This window comes from Bos taurus, chromosome 2 (assembly GCF_002263795.3).
Source record: "Bos taurus isolate L1 Dominette 01449 registration number 42190680 breed Hereford chromosome 2, ARS-UCD2.0, whole genome shotgun sequence".
Taxonomy (NCBI): Eukaryota; Metazoa; Chordata; class Mammalia; order Artiodactyla; family Bovidae; genus Bos; species Bos taurus.
Window position 1 is genome coordinate 123237901 of NC_037329.1, and position 18053 is coordinate 123255953.

Genomic DNA, 18053 nt, shown 5'->3' on the forward strand with positions numbered 1-18053 from the left:
GGCTGCATCCAGAATGCTGGCGGTGGTCGCTGCCTTGGAGCACAGCCTTGGGCTTAAACGGGCTCCAAAGACGACCAGGGAGCATTTCCTGCCCTATAGCTGGTACATCAGCAGCCTACTTGAACTTGGGTCATGATCAACACCCTCCAATAGGAATATAATGGGAGTCATGCATGTAGTTTTAAATTTTGCAGATCAGTTCAGTTCAGTTCAGTCAGTCGTTCAGTCGTGTCCGACTCTTTGTGACCCCATGAATTGCAGGACGCCAGGCCTCCCTGTCCATCACCAACTCCCAGATTTCACTCTGACTCACGTCCATCGAGTCAGTGATGCCATCCAGCCATCTCATCCTCTGTCATCCCCTTCTCCTCCTGCCCCCAATCTCTCCCAGCATCAGAGTCTTTTCCAATGAGTCAACTCTTCACATGAGGTGGCCAAAGTACTGGAGTTTCAGCGTCAGCATCATTCCTTCCAAAGAACACCCAGGACTGATCTCCTTTAGAATGAACTGGTTGGATCTCCTTGCAGTCCAAGGGACTCTCAAGAGTCTTCTCCAACACCACAGTTCAAAAGCATCAATTCTTCGGCTCTCAGCTTTCTTCACAGTCCAACTCTCACATCCATACATGACCAAAGGAAAAACCATAGCCTTGACTAGACGGACCTTTGTTGGCAAAGTAATGTCTCTGCTTTTTAATATGCTGTCTAGGTTGGTCATAACTTTCCTTCCAAGGAGTAAGTGTATTTTAATTTCATGTCTGCAATCACCATCTGCAGTGATTTTGGAGCCCAAAAAAATAAAGTCTGACACTGTTTCTCCATCTAATTCCCATGAAGTGATGGGACCAGATGCCATGATCTTAGTTTTCTGCATGTTGAGCTTTAAGCCAACTTTTTCACTCTCCTCTTTCACTTTCATCAAGAGGCTTTTTAATTCTTCTTCACTTTCTGCCATAAGGGTGGTGTCATCTGCATATCTGAGGTTATTGATATTTCTCCCGGCAATCTTGATTCCAGCTTGTGCTTCTTCCAGCCCAGTGTTTCTCATGATGTACTCTGCATAGAAGTTAAATAGGCAGGGTGACAATATACAGCCTTGACATACTCCTTTTCCTATTTGGAACCAGTCTGTTGTTCCATGTCCAGTTCTAACTGTTGCTTCCTGACCTGCATATAGGTTTCTGAAGAGGCAGGTCAGGTGGTCTGGTATTGCCTTCTCTTTCAGAATTTTCCACAGTTTATTGTGATCCACACAGTCAAAGGCTTTGGCATAGTCAATAAAGCAGAAATAGGTGTTTTTCTGGAACTCTCTTGCTTTTTCCATGATCCAGGAGATGTTAGCAATTTGATCTCTGGTTCCTCTGCCTTTTCTAAAACCAGCTTGAACATCAGGAAGTTCATGGTTCACATATTGCTGAAGCCTGGCTTGGAGAATTTTGAGCATTACTTTACTAGCATGTGAGATGAGTGCAATTATGCAGTAGTTTGAACATTCTTTGGCATTGCCTTTCTTTGGGATTGGAATGAAAATGACCTTTTCCAGTCCTGTAGCCACTGCTGAGTTTTCCAAATTTGCTGGCATATTGAGTGCAGCACTTTCACAGCATCATCTTTCAGGATTTGAAATAGCTCAACTGGAATTCCATCACCTCCACTAGCTTTGTTCATAGTGATGAACAAAGTTCATAGCTTTCTAAGGCTCACTTGACTTCACATTCCAGGATGTCTGGCTCTAGGTGAGTGATCACACCATCGTGATTATCTGGGTCGTGAAGATCTTTTTTGTACAGTTCATCTGTGTATTCTTGCCACCTCTTCTTAATATCTTCTGCTTCTGTTAGGTCCACACCATTTCTGTCCTTTATCGAGCCCATCTTTGCATGAAATGTTCCCTTGGTATCTCTAATTTTCTTGAAGAGATCTCTAGTCTTTCCCATTCTGTTGTTTTCCTCTATTTCTTTGCATTCATCGCTGAGGAAGGCTTTTTTATCTCTCCTTGCTATTCTTTGGAACTCTGCATTCAGATGCTTGTGTCTTTCCTTTTCTCCTTTGCTTTTCACTTCTCTTCTTCTCACAGCTATTTGTAAGGCCTCCCCAGACAGCCATTTTGCTTTTTGCATTTCTTTTCCATGGAGATGGTCTTGATCCCTGTCCTGTACAAGGTCACGAACCTCTGTCCATAGTTCATCAGGCACTCTATCTATCAGATCTAGTCCCTTAAATCTATTTCCCACTTCCACTGTAGAATCATAAGGAATTTGATTTAGGTCATACCTGAATGGTCTAGTGGTTTTCCCTACTTTCTTCAATTTCAGTCTGAAATTGGCAATAAGGAGTTCATGATCTGAGCCACAGTCAGCTCCCGGTCTTGTTTTTGCTGACTGTATAGAGGTTCTCCATCTATGGCTGCAAAGAATATAATCAATCTGATTTCAGTGTTGACCATCTGGTGATGTCCATGTGTAGAGTCTTCTCTTGTGCTGTTGGAAGAGGGTGTTTGCTATGACCAGTGTGTTCTCTTGGCAAAACTCTATTAGCCTTTGCCCTGCTTCATTCTGTACTTCAAGGCCAAATTTGCCTGTTACTCCAGGTGTTTCTTGACTTCCTACTTTTGCATTCCAGTCCCGTATAATGAAAAGGACATCTGTTTTGGGTGTTAGTTCTGAAAGGTCTTGTTGGTCTTCATAGAACCATTCAACTTCAGCTTCTTCAGTGTTGGTTGGGGCATGGACTTGGATTACTGTGATATTGAATGGTTTGCCTTGGAAACGAACAGAGATCATTCTGTCGTTTTTGAGATTGCATCCAAGTATTGCATTTCAGACTCTTTTGTTGACCATGATGGCTACTCCATTTCTTCTAAAGGATTCCTGCCCGCAGTAGTAGATATAATGGTCATCTGAGTTAAATTCACCCATTCCAGTCCATTTTGGTTCACTGATTCCTAGAATGTTGACGTTCACTCTTGCCATCTCCTATTTGACTGCTTCCAATTTGCTTTGATTCATGGACCTAACATTCCAGGTTCCTATGCAATATTTCTCTTTACAGCATCGGACCTTGCTTCTATCACCAGTCACATTCACAGCTGGGTATTGTTTTTGCTTTGGCTCCATCCCTTCATTCTTTCTGGAGTTATTTCTCTACTGATCTCCAGTAGCATATTGGGCACCTACCAACCTGGGGAGTTCATCTTTCAGAGTCCTATCTTTTTGCCTTTTCATACTGTTCATGGGGTTCTCAAGGCAAGAATACTGAAGTGGTTTGCCATTCCCTTCTCCAGTGGACCACATTCTGTCAGACCTCTCCACCATGACCCGCCCGTCTTGGGTGGCCCCACACGGCATGCCTTATTTTCATTGAGTTAGACAAGGCAGTGGTCCTAGTGATTAGATTGACTAGTTTTCTGTGATTATGGTTTTAGTGTGTCTGCCCTCTGATGCCCACTCGCAATACCTACCATCTTACTTGGGTTTCTCTTACCTTGGATATGGGCTATGTCTTTACAGCTGCTCCAGCAAAGCACAGCTGCTGCTCCTTACCTTGGACGAGGGGTATCTCCTCACCGCCGCCCCTCCTGACCTTGAACGTGGAGTAGCTCCTCTCGGCCCTCCTGCGCCAGCGCAGCCACTGCTCCTTGGATGGTGTTAAGTTTTATTTATGGCAAAATGAGGACTGCAGCCCAGGAGGCAGCATCTTAGATAGCTCTGGAAGAATTTTGTAGTAGGCATGCTAAAAAATTTAAGAAACAACTGAAATTTACTTTCAGAATGTATTTTATTTAACCCAATATATTGGGGGTCTCCAACCAGCAGGCCACAAAGCAGGAGGTGAGTAGCACACAAGCAAAGCTTCATCTGTTCCTCCCCATCGCTCCCTATAGCTCACATTATCACCTGAACCACCCTCCACCTCCTCGGTCCATATCATGGAGACACTGTTTTCCATGAAACCGGTCCCCGGTGCCAGAAATGTTGTGGACTATTGCAATATATCATTGAAAACTGCAATCAATATTAAAATATTAATAGTGAGATATTATACATTTTTTTTTCTGTGCTAAACCCTAAACTCTGGGTGTCATTGACGCCAATAGCACAGCTTATTTCAGGCCAGCCACCCTTATGTCATGAGCTCAAGGGTGGCATGTGGCCAGGGGCTACTGCACTGGATGGCCCAGGGGTAGTGGCTTTGGAAAGGCCCCAGCTCTGATGACACCAGACGGGCTGGTGGCCACTGATGGCAAAGGCGGAGCTGTGTGGGTTCTCTTGTTTGTTTACCTGCCCAGCACAGCAGTGTGAGCATGAGCTCTGGAGTGACCGGGGCTTTGGCTTAATGCTCTTCTCCATCAGATAACCTTGGATAAATGACTTCCAAGGTTGCTGGGAAGACTAAATGAGATGACACAGGTAAAATTCTCGGTACGTGCTGTTCGTACGCGTCAGCTAACAGTGCCTGCTGTATAATTTACCGGTTTTGTCACTCTGTCACCTGGCTGGGCACTCACTCAGTCCCATCACTGTGGCATCTGCACCTTCCAGACTCTCAGTGCCATGCCATCAGCCAAGCTGCTGGACGGCAGCCACCCAGGGCCTGGAGGTGGCCCCACTGCCCGGCAAGAGCTGGCCTCACAGGAGCACAGAGCACAGAGCTGGGCTGAGCAGATCAGCTCCCAGCCTCGGCTTGGTTCTCACTGCGGCAGGAACTATGATGGGAGGACCAGGTGACCTTCGAAACCCACTGCCAGGGCAAGAACCTGGTGCACAAGATAACATTTATACTGCACGTGGGCAGCATTTCCAGAGTGAAGCCTTAGACTAGGCCAGTGGAGTAAGACATCAATGAGCCTTTGCTCTGGTTTAGGTGAGCAGCAACCATGTATGAGGCTTGGTTTCCTCCTCTGTAAAAAAAAAAAAAAAAAGCAGTTTAATAGCTGACTGCTAGGCTGTTGTGACTTTTAAATGGGATAATGGGAATGAGCTACTCAGTACAATGTCCCACTCAGGATCAGAGCTCCATAAATGCGGTTTCCAGTGAAGGGACCAGCAAGGGCTGTCCAAGGAGAGGTTCTGCTTCCTCCACTGTCCTTGCCTTGGAACCGATGGCCCATCTGGAGAGTCCTCCAGTAAGAATGCCCAGGTGGCGCTAGTGGTAAAGAGCTCGCCTGCCAGTGCAGCAGACATGAGATGCGGCCTCGATCCCTGGGTCGGGAAGATCCCCTGGAGGAGGGCATGGCAACCCACTACGGTCGTCTTGCCTGGAGAATCCCATACAGAGGAGCCTGGTGGGCTACAGTCCGCAGGATCACAAAGAGTCAGACATGACTGAAGTGGCTGAGCACACACACGTTTGCCGGTAAGAATCCAGCAAAACCTCCCAGGCCTAAAACAAGCTGTGAGTGTAGGGGCAGGTGCAGGGCCTCTGTGGATCACCAAGGGGCCCATCCAGGCCCCTGCAGTTTGCTCATTAATGGCTGCTGGTCTGGCTCCAGCACTGGCTTCGTCAGTCCTGCAGCATCATGAGCACAGTTTCATTCTAAGCAGCTCCCCAAGGCTTCTCCACCAGTGATACTGACAGGGACAGAGGAAAGGGACAAAGTAGGTGGTTAAATACTTAGTCCCACTAGGGCATTGTAAGTAGGAAAAACATGGGAGACCTCCTGTTAGTTAATGGTTACTCAAAAAAGCAGGCTTGCTTAGCAACAAAACCATGCAGCAGAAGCCTGAGACAGGCCCCAGACAATAAAACAGCGGTGGCATGAGACTCTCATTCTGCCCAGTGAGCTCAGTAAGCTAATAAAACCCAGGACATGCTCTCTGCACACACAAAAACAGTGATTTACAGAAAGGTGGCATTTCAACGCAAAGACCCTCATTCTACAGAGACAGTCCTGGCTTGACCATGTAGGGACAAGAAAACTCCCCTGCCCATCCTGGGGGAGGAGCTGATGATGGAAGCGTGACATCTACTCAAGAATGAGGAAGAAGATGCTCTTCTTCCCCCTCCCCACTTTCCCTTTGATTATAAAACTGTAGCCCAGTAAGTTCTTGGGGTAGCACCCTCTTGCCAGCCCACCTGTAAGCCACACAAGCATCCTATTCTAATAAATCACTTCTTACCTATCACTTTGCCTCTCACTGAATTATTTCTGCTCTGAGACATAAGGACCAAAGATCTTCAGGGCCTTCCCAAATGACACCTAACGGTTTCAATACTGTAGGCATAGGAGGTGGTCATGTTCTGGGCAGAGGTGACTGGGACAATCCAGAGAGCTGTGGGTGGATGAAGGGTGGGCAGGGTCTGAAAGCATCGGGTTAAGAAGGGAGTGTCTGCCTGGGGATGAATGTGGGCACAGGAATGGGGTGAGAACAGGCCACTGTGCTGCATCAGACATGGACACAGAGGCCTGGTGGGAGAAAGTAGGCGTAAGGGAAGGGCAGGCAGATGGGGGACAAAGCTGGGGTGTCAGCCCACTGGCATCTATGAACAGCTTCTCGCCCAAGGCTACTCACCCCAGAGAACAGAAACAAGACTGCAGCAGACAGCTGGGCCTGCCCTGGGGTGACACAGAACGCTCACACCTGGTTTGCTCCTCTACCTCTTGCTGTCCAAGCTCCCTGCCCTCTGACCTGGGCTTCTGATTTCTGCTTCTGGCCACCCACCACCCATTGGTAACCACCTCCAAGGGACCCCTTGGAGCATCCTGATTCATTTATTCAAGCAACATTTCTCCTGGGCTCCACACATGCCAGGCTCTGGGGTCATGATGGTAGGCATGGCTTTTGCTCACAGACTGCTGTGGGGGGAAGGCAGTCACCCACTCACTCATTCAGTTTCCTCCCTCCCTCTCTTCCTTCCACAAGGCAGGAAGGTACAAGACCGAATCCCACCAGCTGTGTCCAGTGTGTCCCGGGAGGCACACTTCTAAGGGCCCCGCACCTGTGGGCGGGGTCACACCTGCTCTGTGACGCACTGCCACCTGGGCCTGTGTCCATCCTATGCCAGCTTCTCAGAGCCCATGGAAGCCCAGGCCACTCTTCTGCTGGGAAGCTTCCATAAGACTGAAAAATGAAGACATGCTATGACAGAATCACAGACCTTGGGACGGGACTCAAATACTTACATAGTACAAAGTAGCACATATCAGCAAATACATGATGTGTGACTCACCTGGAAGCCACACTTTGAAAGTGCATTCTGTCCACAGGTGAGACAGAGCGGACGGGAGCTGAATTCACGGGGGCAGCTGCTGGTTGAGGTCTAGTCTTCTTTCCACCTCTCCCTGTACCCCTGTGACTGTGGGGAACCTCCTTCAGAGGCAGCGTTTGGAGGTCACCTTAGAGACCTTGAAGAGATGGGGTGCTGCCCTCATTTGCACACACTTGTGCACATACACACATGCAGGCACATTCACTCCTTGGCCAGGAGGCAGGGGGTTGCCCAAGTTGAATATTTCTATGATGACATTTGCAGATGTAATGCTCATAGGGATAGTCACCACTGGGGGTTCTCCTCATTTCGGGGAACAAGGAGGGTCTGCCCTGTTTGGGGTTGGGGAGGGAAGCTGACATTGGGGAATAGCCCAGAGGCATTTCTGCAAACCCTAAATGGAAGGTGGGTCCCAGCCCTTGGCCCAGGGACCTGCAGGTGGATCAGTCCAGTTCAGTTCAGTCACTCAGTCGTGTCTGACTCTTTGCGACCCCATGGACTGCAGCATGCCTGGCCTCCCTGTCCACCACCAACTCCAGGAATTTACTCAAACTCATGTCCATCGAGTCGGTGATGCCATCCAACCATCTCATCCTCTGTCGTCCCCTTCTCCTCCTGCCTTCAATCTTTCCCATCATCAGGGTCTTTTCCAGTAAGTCAGTTCTTTGCATCAGGTGGCCAAAGTATTGGAGTTTCAGCTTCAACATCACTCCTTCAAATGAATATTCAGGACTGATTTCCTTTGGAATGGACTGGTTGGATCTCTTTGCAGTGCAAGGGACTCTCAAGAGTCTTCTCCAATACCACAGTCATAAAGCATCAATTCTTCTGCGCTCAGCTTTCTTTATGGTCCAACTCTCACATCCATACATGACTACTGGAAAAACCATAGCCTTGGCTAGATGGACCTTTGTTGGCAAAGTAAAGTCTCTGTTTTTAATATGCTGTCTAGGTTAGTCATAACTTTTTTTTCCAAGGAGCAAGGGATATTGATTTCATGGCTGCAGTCACCATCAGAAAACTAAGATCATTGCATCTGGTCCCATCACTTCACGGGAAATAGATGGGGAAACAGTGGAAACAGTGGCTGATTTTATTTTTCTGGGCTTCAAAATCACTGCAGATGGTGATTGCAGACATGAAATTAAAATACACTTACTCCTTGGAAGGAAAGTTATGACCAATCTAGACAGCATATTAAAAAGCAGAGACATTACTTTGCCAACAAAGGTCCATCTAGTCAAGGCTATGGTTTTTCCTGTGGTCATGTATGGATGTGAGAGTTGGACTGTGAAGAAAGCTGAGCACCGAAGAATTGATGCTTTTGAACTGTGGTGTTGGAGAAGACTCTTGAGAGTTCCTTGGACTGCAAGGAGATCCTACCAGTCCATTCTAAAGGAAATTAGTCCTGGGTGTTCATTGGAAGGAGTGATGTTGAAGCTGAAACTCTAATACTGTGGCCACTTGATGTGAAGAGCTGACTCATTTGAAAAGACCCTGATGCTGGGAAAAATTGAGGGCAGGAGGAGAAGGGGATGACAGAGGATGAGATGGTTGGACGGCATCACCGACTCGATGGACATGGGTTTGGGTAGACTCCAGGAGTTGGTGATGGACAGGGAGGCCTGGCGTGCTGCGGTTCATGGGGTCACAAAGAGTCGGACATGACTGAGTGACTGAACTGAACTGAACTGAGTCACCATCTGCCGTGATTTTGGAGCTCAAAACACAGTTTACACTGTTTCCCCACCTATTTGCCATGAAGTGATGGGACCAGATGCCATGATCTTCGTTTTCTGAATGTTGAGCTTTAAGCCAACTTTTTCACTCTCTTCTTTCACTTTCATCAAGAGGCTCTTTAGTTCTTCTTCACTTTCTGCCATAAGGGTGGTGTCATCTGCATATCTGAGGTTATTGATATTTCTCCCAGCAATCTTGATTCCAGCTTGTGTTTCTTCCAGTCCAGCGTTTCTCATGATGTACTCTGCATAGAAGTTAAATAAGCTGGGTGACAATATACAGCCTTGACATACTCCTTTCCCAATTTGGAATCCGTTTGCTGTTCCATGTCCAGTTCTAACGGTTGCTTCCTGGTCTGCATACAGATTTCTCAAGAGGCAGGTCAGGTGGTCTGGTATTCCCATCTCTTTCAGAATTTTCCACAGTTTATTGTGATCCACACAGTCAAAGGCTTTGGCGTAGTCATAAAGCAGAAATAGATGTTTTCTGGAACTCTCTTGTTTTTTCAATGACCCAACAGATGTTGGCAATTTGATCTCTGTTTCCTCTGCCTTTTCTAAAACCAGCTTGAACATCTGGAAGTTCATGGTTCACACATTGCTGAAGCCTGGCTTGGAGAATTTTGAGCATTTCTTTGCTAGTGTGTGAGATGAGTGCAATTGTGCGGTAGTTGGAGCGTTCTTTGGCATTGCCTTTCTTTGGGATTGGAATGAAAACTGAACTTTTCCAGTCCTCTAGCTCCTGCTGAGTCTTCCAAATTTGCTGGCATATTGAGTGTAGCACTTGCACAGCATCACCATTTAGGATTTGATGGGTGGGTTAGGTGGGGAGGAAATGACCGCTTGCTTCCTGAGGTTCTGCTGGGTTCACCCCTTATAATGCCCTGAAGGTTAATTCTCGCCCTGTCTTTGATTCGGAAAAGTGACTCAGAGGGTGGGAGGGGCGTGCCGAGGGCCAGCGAATTCACCTCGGCTAACGGTGCTCATCGGATGCAACTGCTTGCCAGATGCTTCCATGTGCTGCCCACCCCTCCACCCAAGGATCGTCTCCAAAGGCCCCTCTCTCCCCTCACCCGCCACTGCCTTCTGTGGACTAAGGACAGCCAGCTGAAGGCCTGCTGAGTACCCTACCTCCATCCATGGGCTCACTGAACTCTCGCTCTTCCCTTGCTGGTCAATCTCATCAGGTCTCTTTGTGCAGATGAGGAACCCGAGAGTCAGAGCAGGTAAGTGACATGCCCGTCTGACTTCGTGAAGTGCTTAAGGGTTGTTGTGGGGACAAAGTGAGATAACACACAACATGCGTCTACTTGAAATATGGCAGCTTTTAAAGAAAGGCACACACAGCATCCTGTGTGCTAAAGGGAAACCGAGGCCCAGAGTGGAGTGGCTGGTCCTGAGCCCCGAGGTCGAGGCTCTGTGTGGCTGGCTTCCCCAGGGCGACCCTGAGGGCAGGACCCGGGAGGGCATGGCCATCTCCACCTCTGCCCTGCCTGCCCACTGCCTCCCCTCTCTGCCACAGGCAAATTTCCATGGGCAATTTTCCACGGGAAGAGATGACTTCTCACATTTGCCGCAAACTCACCTCTATTAAGTTAAGCAGTTAACAGAGCTCTCACGGTGGAATGCATTTTGTTTAATACCTTGATCTTTCTTGTCTGCTAGAAAAATGAATTCTGTCAAATCTCTCGAAGCCAACTGTCAAAGTAAGGCATTTGGAGGGGGGTGTGGGGGGGGGGAGACAGATTCCTCACTCTGATGGCAAAATTCATTTGATTTGATCCCTTAATCCAGTCTCCCTGCAAAGCTGGGAGCTGAAATTCGGAAAGCCCTTTGCCCTGAACAGTTTCTTTCCACTCCTCCTTACCGCCTCCTCTCCCAGGGTCCACTCCTCTTTCACCTTTAAAAATAACAGCAAAGAATTGCAGCAGCTGGAGTAATGATAACCATTTGGTTTCTCACGGCAATTTTTTAGAGAGAAAATGACAGAGCACAAAGCCTGTCTCTCAGGGTCTATTTGGGGAGGGAGAGAGGTAATGGTTGTGGAACACTCTAGCAGCCCAGGGGAATGGCAGGAGCTGACCCCTGGTCCAGCAGGACACAGAAGCAGGAGGATGTCTGGGAAGAAGGCACAGCCTCGATCCCTCTCAAAGAATCTTTTTCTCTAAACCCTGCTCATCCATCCCTTCTGCATCTTATCCACACGCTAGAACCTAACCCCACACTTTGGCTCAGTGCTTTGCAGTTTACAAAACACACATTTGCTATACTTATTTGTTTATGAATTGTTCTTTCATTCATTAATTCCATCCTTCACATCATTTATGCTACAGTATTAATAACTGGGAATCACCAGGGGTAGAGACACTTGGGAGCTGCAAGATTGACAAAACAGAACCTTCAACTCCAGGACTCTAGGGTCTGACAGGGCAACAGGTGTGGACAAGTGACTATGACCTTGTGTGGTGGGGGTTATGGTATGTGAGTGGTGGGCATATAGAAATCACTTCTATTAGTTAAGATGCATTGGAGAGCGTGTAACAGAAAACAAAAACAGTGGTTCAGGCGATAACCAGATATTTTAAAAGAGGTGGTTGCTGGTTGGTCAAATGCTCGGAGATGTCAACAAAGTCCTGGCTCTTTCCTCTCTCCTCTCTACTATTCTTGGCTGTGTTCACTTTTTGTCATTAGCGTTTTACCTCATGGTTGCAGGATGGCTGCCACAGCTCCAAACATCACACCTCCTACAATAGCATTCAAGTTAAGAAGGGAGTGGAGTGAAGCCAGAAAAAATGATTCCCAGAAGCAGTCCCTCTACCAGCAGATTTTTCCTCACATCTCAATGGCCAGCTCTGGGTCACACTGTCATCTCTAAAACAATCTCTGGAGAAGGGGGTTGGGGTGCCAGGCTTGGGTTCACTCCTGGGCTGGGGAGGTCCACCAGGTCTGAGCCTGTTGCTGCAGGACAAACACAGGGCTCTGCAAGGGAAGGAAGGAGGGGTGGGCTATCGGGTGGGCAGTCATGAGTGTCTACCCCCTCCTCATCAGCATTTGTGATTGAGTGTCACAGGACACGTTGGGTGTGGAGTGGTGGCCTAGCCTCAAAGCTCTGCTCTGAGCCTCTGTCCCCTGTGGGCTGTGTGACCTGGAAAATACTCGACCCACCCAAAGGACAGCCTCCCCCAGAAGAGAGAGGGCTGGAATAGCACCTGACATATAGGGCACTTGTAAAGGGGCCATGGGGTCAGATGTACAGGTGCCTAGCTCAAGGGTGTGTCAGCAGCCAGGAGCCATCACAGCAATTAGTCCCATCTGAGAAATGGGCCCATGTACCTCCTCTGTCTCAGTCCTGGGTGACAACAGCAAGAATATCAGTTCACACCAATGAGCACCTCCTGTGTGTCCTGGGCACATTCACTGCATACACTCCCTTAATCCTCATAGCCACCCTGCGAGGAGGGAGCTGCTTTCATCCCCACTTTACAGCCAAGGAAACTGAGGCTGAGGGGCGACTGCAGATGAGTGAGAGCAGACGGGGATCCAGCTCTTATCCCCTGCAAGGCCTTGGGTGGAGCCACAGGCAGGTGCTCAGGTAACCCCTCCTGCCCTGACTGTCACCCGGTCCGGGCTGGTGGCTGCAGCTGATCTCTTTCCTGACCCTTCTCTGTCCCTCCAGGAACTCCAGGACCCCAGGACCCATTTGAAGTGTAAGGAGTTTTACCCATCATCGAGGCTGCCATTTCTTTTCCAAGTTGATGAATAAACAGTGTAGTCAATGGTATCAATTATTCCTTGATCGTGAATTGGCAATCTCCATCTTGGGGGAAAATAATAGACGCATTACATCCTTAACACAGAACATAGCATATGATAATGCACTCTATATTTATAGTTTTAATGAAGTATGCAAAAGCACTTCCAACAATTATACACCTACAGCGGATCACATTTAATAACTGTATACGAGGCTCCTGGCCAGCACCATAATGTCAGCTTGGGTACCAAGTGTGAAATGAAACTTGCAGCCCAGCCCTGCAGGATGAGGGCTCGGCTGTCGCCTCTGCAGGCCCTTCCTCAGGTCTGTGAGCATGCCCACTATTTCCAGCCTTCTCGGCCCTTCCAGGTTCCCAGAGAGATGGCCTTGGGGGTGAGGAGAGGAAGGGGGATGGGAGAGAGAACCTGGAATTGACTTCCTCATTTACAGATGGGGAAACTGAGGCCCACTCAGGCAACCAATCTCTCATCCAACAGTTTGCCGAGCACCTGCTCTGTGCCAGCCTATGATCTAGGCACTGGGGGCTCACCTGATGATAGGCAACAGGAAGAGACCCAAGAGGGCAGGGGAAAGAGCATTTTTCATCTTCAAAGATTATAACATTTATTCTTCCACTTGGCATTAACATCCTCTGATTCTAACATTCAGTGAGTATAGCTTCTGGGACTATGAAATGCCCCACCTGTGGGTCAGGCTGGCAGCCTCCCAATTTGAGTCTCCCCAAGGTTTCGAGTCACCCCTTCTTCCCTTGGAAATCCTGTCCAAGCCATCCCAGGCCTCTCCTTTCTCCAGGGCCCCATCCAGACTTTCTGGGTTGATGGCTGTCAAAATGTTATCAGCCATGACAATGACAACTAGAACAACTGTGTTGAGAAAGAAATTCCTGCTAGATTTAGGACCCACTGTTATTCCCCCCAGAGCCTAGGCAGCAGCCAGCCACATCACTGTGCCTCACAGTCTCCACCAGGTAGATGATTTGGCCATAAAGTGATGCTGCCCTTCTCAGCACCTGGGCTCCTGCAGGGAGCCCATCTAGGTCCAGATACATTGGCCCTTTGGTTTCCAGGCTTGCTTCATCCCTACTCTGCGCCTCCTGCTCTTTCCCAGCGTGTGCTCAGGACAGCATCTCACCTTTAAGCTCTGGGGCATCTCCTGGGGTGTGGCTGCATCTGATTGCAAACCCTGATGGAGGAGGCTCAGCCCCTGCCAACGGCCCCGAGCCCCACGCCCTCGTTAGACCCCAGGCTTTGGCCTGTTTTCCAGTCCGGGTTCTGCCGTGTCCTCCCTATGGGACCTTGGGGAAGTCACTTAACGTCTCTGAGCTCAGGGCCCTCATGTGTGAGTTGAAGATACAAACATCTGCCTTAGGGGGTGGGGGCCAGACTTAGATGTGGTAACACCTGTGACACTCAGTGATAGATTCCATTATTATTACTCTGATAGTTTCTCAAGCCTCTGGCACAGAGTCCAGGCACATTCAGTAGAGCAAGAAGAGCAGGGACTAGGGAGCAGACTGCCAGGGCTCAAGGCTGACTTCTGAGCTGTGTGACCTTGGATAAGTCTCTGAACCTCTCTGTGCTTCTGTACCTTCATCTTAATGCCTCCTTTATAGATTGTTGATTAAATGAGCCAGTGCATGCAAAGGGCTGAGCACAGGGCTTAGCATAGAGTCAGCTTTACTACTTCAGGCCCCGAGGGAGGGCTGGGGTTGAGAGGCCACTAGAGATCTCCCTTTCTGCCACATTTGCACTTGGCAATGAGAAACTGAGGCCAAGAGACACTAAATTAAATGCTGGAGAACAAGACAGTATATGAGCATGCTAAATTATGCAGGGCGGACAATTAGAGAACAAAACGATCAGTAATAAAGGGCTAATTGGGTGAGACAGACACTCAGTGAGTCTGGAGCCCGAGATACAGCCTGGGACAGGGTGGCCTGGCCAGGACCCGGCACTCTCCTTAATAACACTGACCTTTCCCCTCAATGTGAACGATGCCTACTTTGGAAATTAATGTTTGGAAAGTGCAAACATTAATATAAAAGAGGTTATAAATCCTGGATAGCTCCCTTCCCAAAGACAGTTGTTTCTACTTTCTTCAATCTTTTTCCTGCTTATATACAAGTATGGGGCTTCCCAGGTGGCACAGTGGTAAAGAAATCACCTGCCAGCGCAGGAGACACAAGGGACTCGGGTTGTGTCCCAGGGTTGAGAAGATTGCTTGGAGTGGGAAATGGCAACCCACTCCAGTATTCTTGCCTGGAAGATCCCATGGACAGGGGAGCCTGGCAGGCCACAGTCCATAGGGTCCCAAAGAGTTGGACACGATCGAATGACTGAACACATACACACATACAAGTATTGCTTTATGATTAATTTAGAATTGGTATAACTGTCAGGATACATTAGGATAGAATATAAAAACAAGCAACCCTTCAAAATAACAAAGGTCAAAGTAGCCTCCTATAAGAGGATGTTGGGTGAAATAGTATGAAGTTTTAAGAACAAATAATTATTACAATTTATGGAGTGAATAATCCCTGGGGCCTATTAGCTAACCTTCACGTGACTCCACACCTGGGATCTTCTCCTGCTCTTCAGTCCTTCACCCTGGTCCACCACCATCTTGCCTGGACTGGGGCAGCAGGCTCCTGCCTGGTCCCTGCCTCTGCCCTGTCCCTGCTCCCGTCACTCTCCCCGTAGGAGTTGGGTGACCCTGTGAGACTCAGAGAGGGGCCGCCCCTGCTCTGCTCCACACACCAGGGTTTCTGCCTCATGAGGACACAGTCCACGCTGAGGTGGCCCCGGGCCCTGTATCTCCCCCACCCCGAGCCCATCCCCCTCACTCCCTCCCTGCTCCCAGCCCTCCATCATTCCTGGACCAGGAACCCAGTGCCTGCTCCTCCTCAAGGCCTGGCCCTGGGCCTCTGCCTGGAGCCCTTCCTGTGTCTATCTGCTCCCTCCCTCCCTTCCTTCAGGTCTTTGCCCTACTGTTACCTGGTCTGACCTTCCTTGACCCCTGTCAACAGTGAACTTCAAGACCCTCGACCCTCTCCCCTCTCCCAGTGGCGTTTTACTCCTAACTCTTACTATCTGCGTCCACACCACAGTCCACTGTTAATGTTGGGGTGTCTCCTCTTTCTAGAACCTGAGCTTCTCCCTGTTGCTGAGACGGGGCCCCTCAGGTGGGCTCTGGTGGACATTTGTTGAGGTAGTGAGCTCCCTGCATGCTGACTCGGCTTCCCGTGTGAGACGCTGTCCTCAATGAGATGCTGTTCCTTACTGGTCACAGCAGTCCTATGGAGCAGCTTCTCAATTCAGTTCAGTTCAGTCGCTCAGCTGTGTTTGACTCTTTGCGACCCCATGGACCGCAGTATGCCAAACCTCTCTGTCCATCACCAACTCCCAGAGTTTACTCAAACCCATGTCCATTGAGTCGGTGATGCCATCCAACCATCTCATCCTCTGTCGTCCCCTTCTCCTTCCACCTTCAATTTTTCCTATCATCAGGGTCTTTTCAAATGAGTCAGCTCTTAGCATCAGGTGGCCAAAGTGTTGGAGTTTCAGCTTCAACATCAGTCCTTGAAATGAATCCTCAGGACTGATCTCCTTTAGGATGGACTGGTTGGATCTCCTTGCAGTCCAAGGGACTCTCAAGAGTCTTCTCCAACACCACAGTTCAAAAGCATCAATTTTTCGGCGCTCAGCTTTCTTTATAGTCCAACTCTCACATCCATACATGACTATTGGAAAAACCATAGCCTTGACTAGACGGACCTTTGTTGGAGCAGCTTCTAGGGACACCCCTGTTCTCACAAGGGGGTCACAGGCCTGGCTCAGGAACTGCCCAGCTTCACACAGATGCTGGGCGCTGGGCCGGGGCTCCCAGCTGGCTCCTCAGGACCCAGGGCTGGGCTCTGAGTACTCTCCCCAGGGTTCTCATGCAGGTGTGACTGTTCTGGGACATTCCAGACAGTGTGTGCTAAGTCGCTTCAGTCGTGTCCAATTCTTTGCGACCCCAGAGACTATATATGGCTTGCCAGGCTCTTCCATCCATGGGATTTCTCAGGCAAGAATACTGGAGAGGGCTGCAATTTCCCACTTCAAGGGGTCTTCCCGACCCCGGGGTCTCTTGCCTCCTGCGTTGGCAGGCGGGTTCTTTACCACTAGTGCCCCCTGTATGCTGAGTAGTGAGGTGACCTCCCTGCGCCCCTGCCAGCCCTGGAATCAATGGGCCCTCATTGATTCCACTTGCATTTCTCCTTCCCATTCTGAGCTCTGAGCGGCTCTGTATTGGGGTTGCATGGACCCCAGGAGACCAGGACTCACACTGACAACCCTCTGCCCCAGTCTTTCCCTCCCAGGTTGGCTCATCCACCCCTACGGCTTCCTCGTCACCAGCCAGCCATCACATCACCAATGCCACCAGCCACTCAGACATCCGAGTTCTTATCCCGGGATGCAAGCGCCGCACCTGGGGAAACCCTCAGCAGAATTCCTGTTCCAGCAGGTGCCCTGGTAGCTGGAGGGATGGTGCTGGCATTGGGGAGCTCCGTCAGGTGAACCTTCCTGTGAGCTGGGGAGAGGTGCCCCCTGGTAGGGCACAAGTCCTTTCCTTGACTGATGTGAGTGGGTCTGGGCTGAATTTACAACTTTGTCTTTAAGACATGTACACCCATGGCTGATTCAAGTGAATGTATGGAAAACCACTACAATATTGTAAAGTAATTAGCCTCCAATTAAAATAAATTAGTTAATTTAAAAAAAGACTTATAAAAAAAGAAGATACACCTCTTGCCCAGCTCCACAATGGGCTATCCATCTGCTCCCAGCTCCTTGCTAGAGTTTAATGCACCCAAACCTGCATGAACTACCAGCCCCCAAGGTACCCGTTTCTGCCTTTCCTTCTCACCAGACACACAGCCCTCTTCCTGATGGCTCTGACCACCTGGTGGGTGAATGGCTGCCTTGTCTTTCTGTTTTTATAGCCCCACTCAGTCCGAAGTTCTTCCTACTTTCCCAGAGTCAGACCCTGACCAGGACGGGGCCCATATACTTTCCAGCCCTGGAATGCGCCCCCACTTCAGCTTCTTTCTCTCTGTCTAAACTACACTGAGTGTTTTTGTTACTTGCAAAGAACCCTGACTCAGACACCAAGGAAACCTGTTTATTTAAAAATATGATTTAAAAAAAGGATTCTTTCCAACAATGAATGCCTCTCTTTCTCTCTCAGAGACCTCATCAAACAAGAGGAACAAGGCTTTTGCAAACCTATATGAAAATTAAACCCACAATCTGGGCACACAGTTGTTTGACAAGTGATAATTAACT

General features: G+C 49.0%; 1 long non-coding RNA gene across 1 annotated transcript; it reads left to right on the forward strand.

The window, feature by feature from the left end:
• The first annotated feature begins 9793 nt into the window (after nt 1–9793).
• Nucleotides 9794–12739, forward strand: LOC132343604 (uncharacterized). The gene is made up of 2 exons (XR_009492522.1): nt 9794–10174; nt 12625–12739. It is a non-coding gene; the product is annotated as an uncharacterized lncRNA (long non-coding RNA).
• Nucleotides 12740–18053: the final 5314 nt, after the last annotated feature.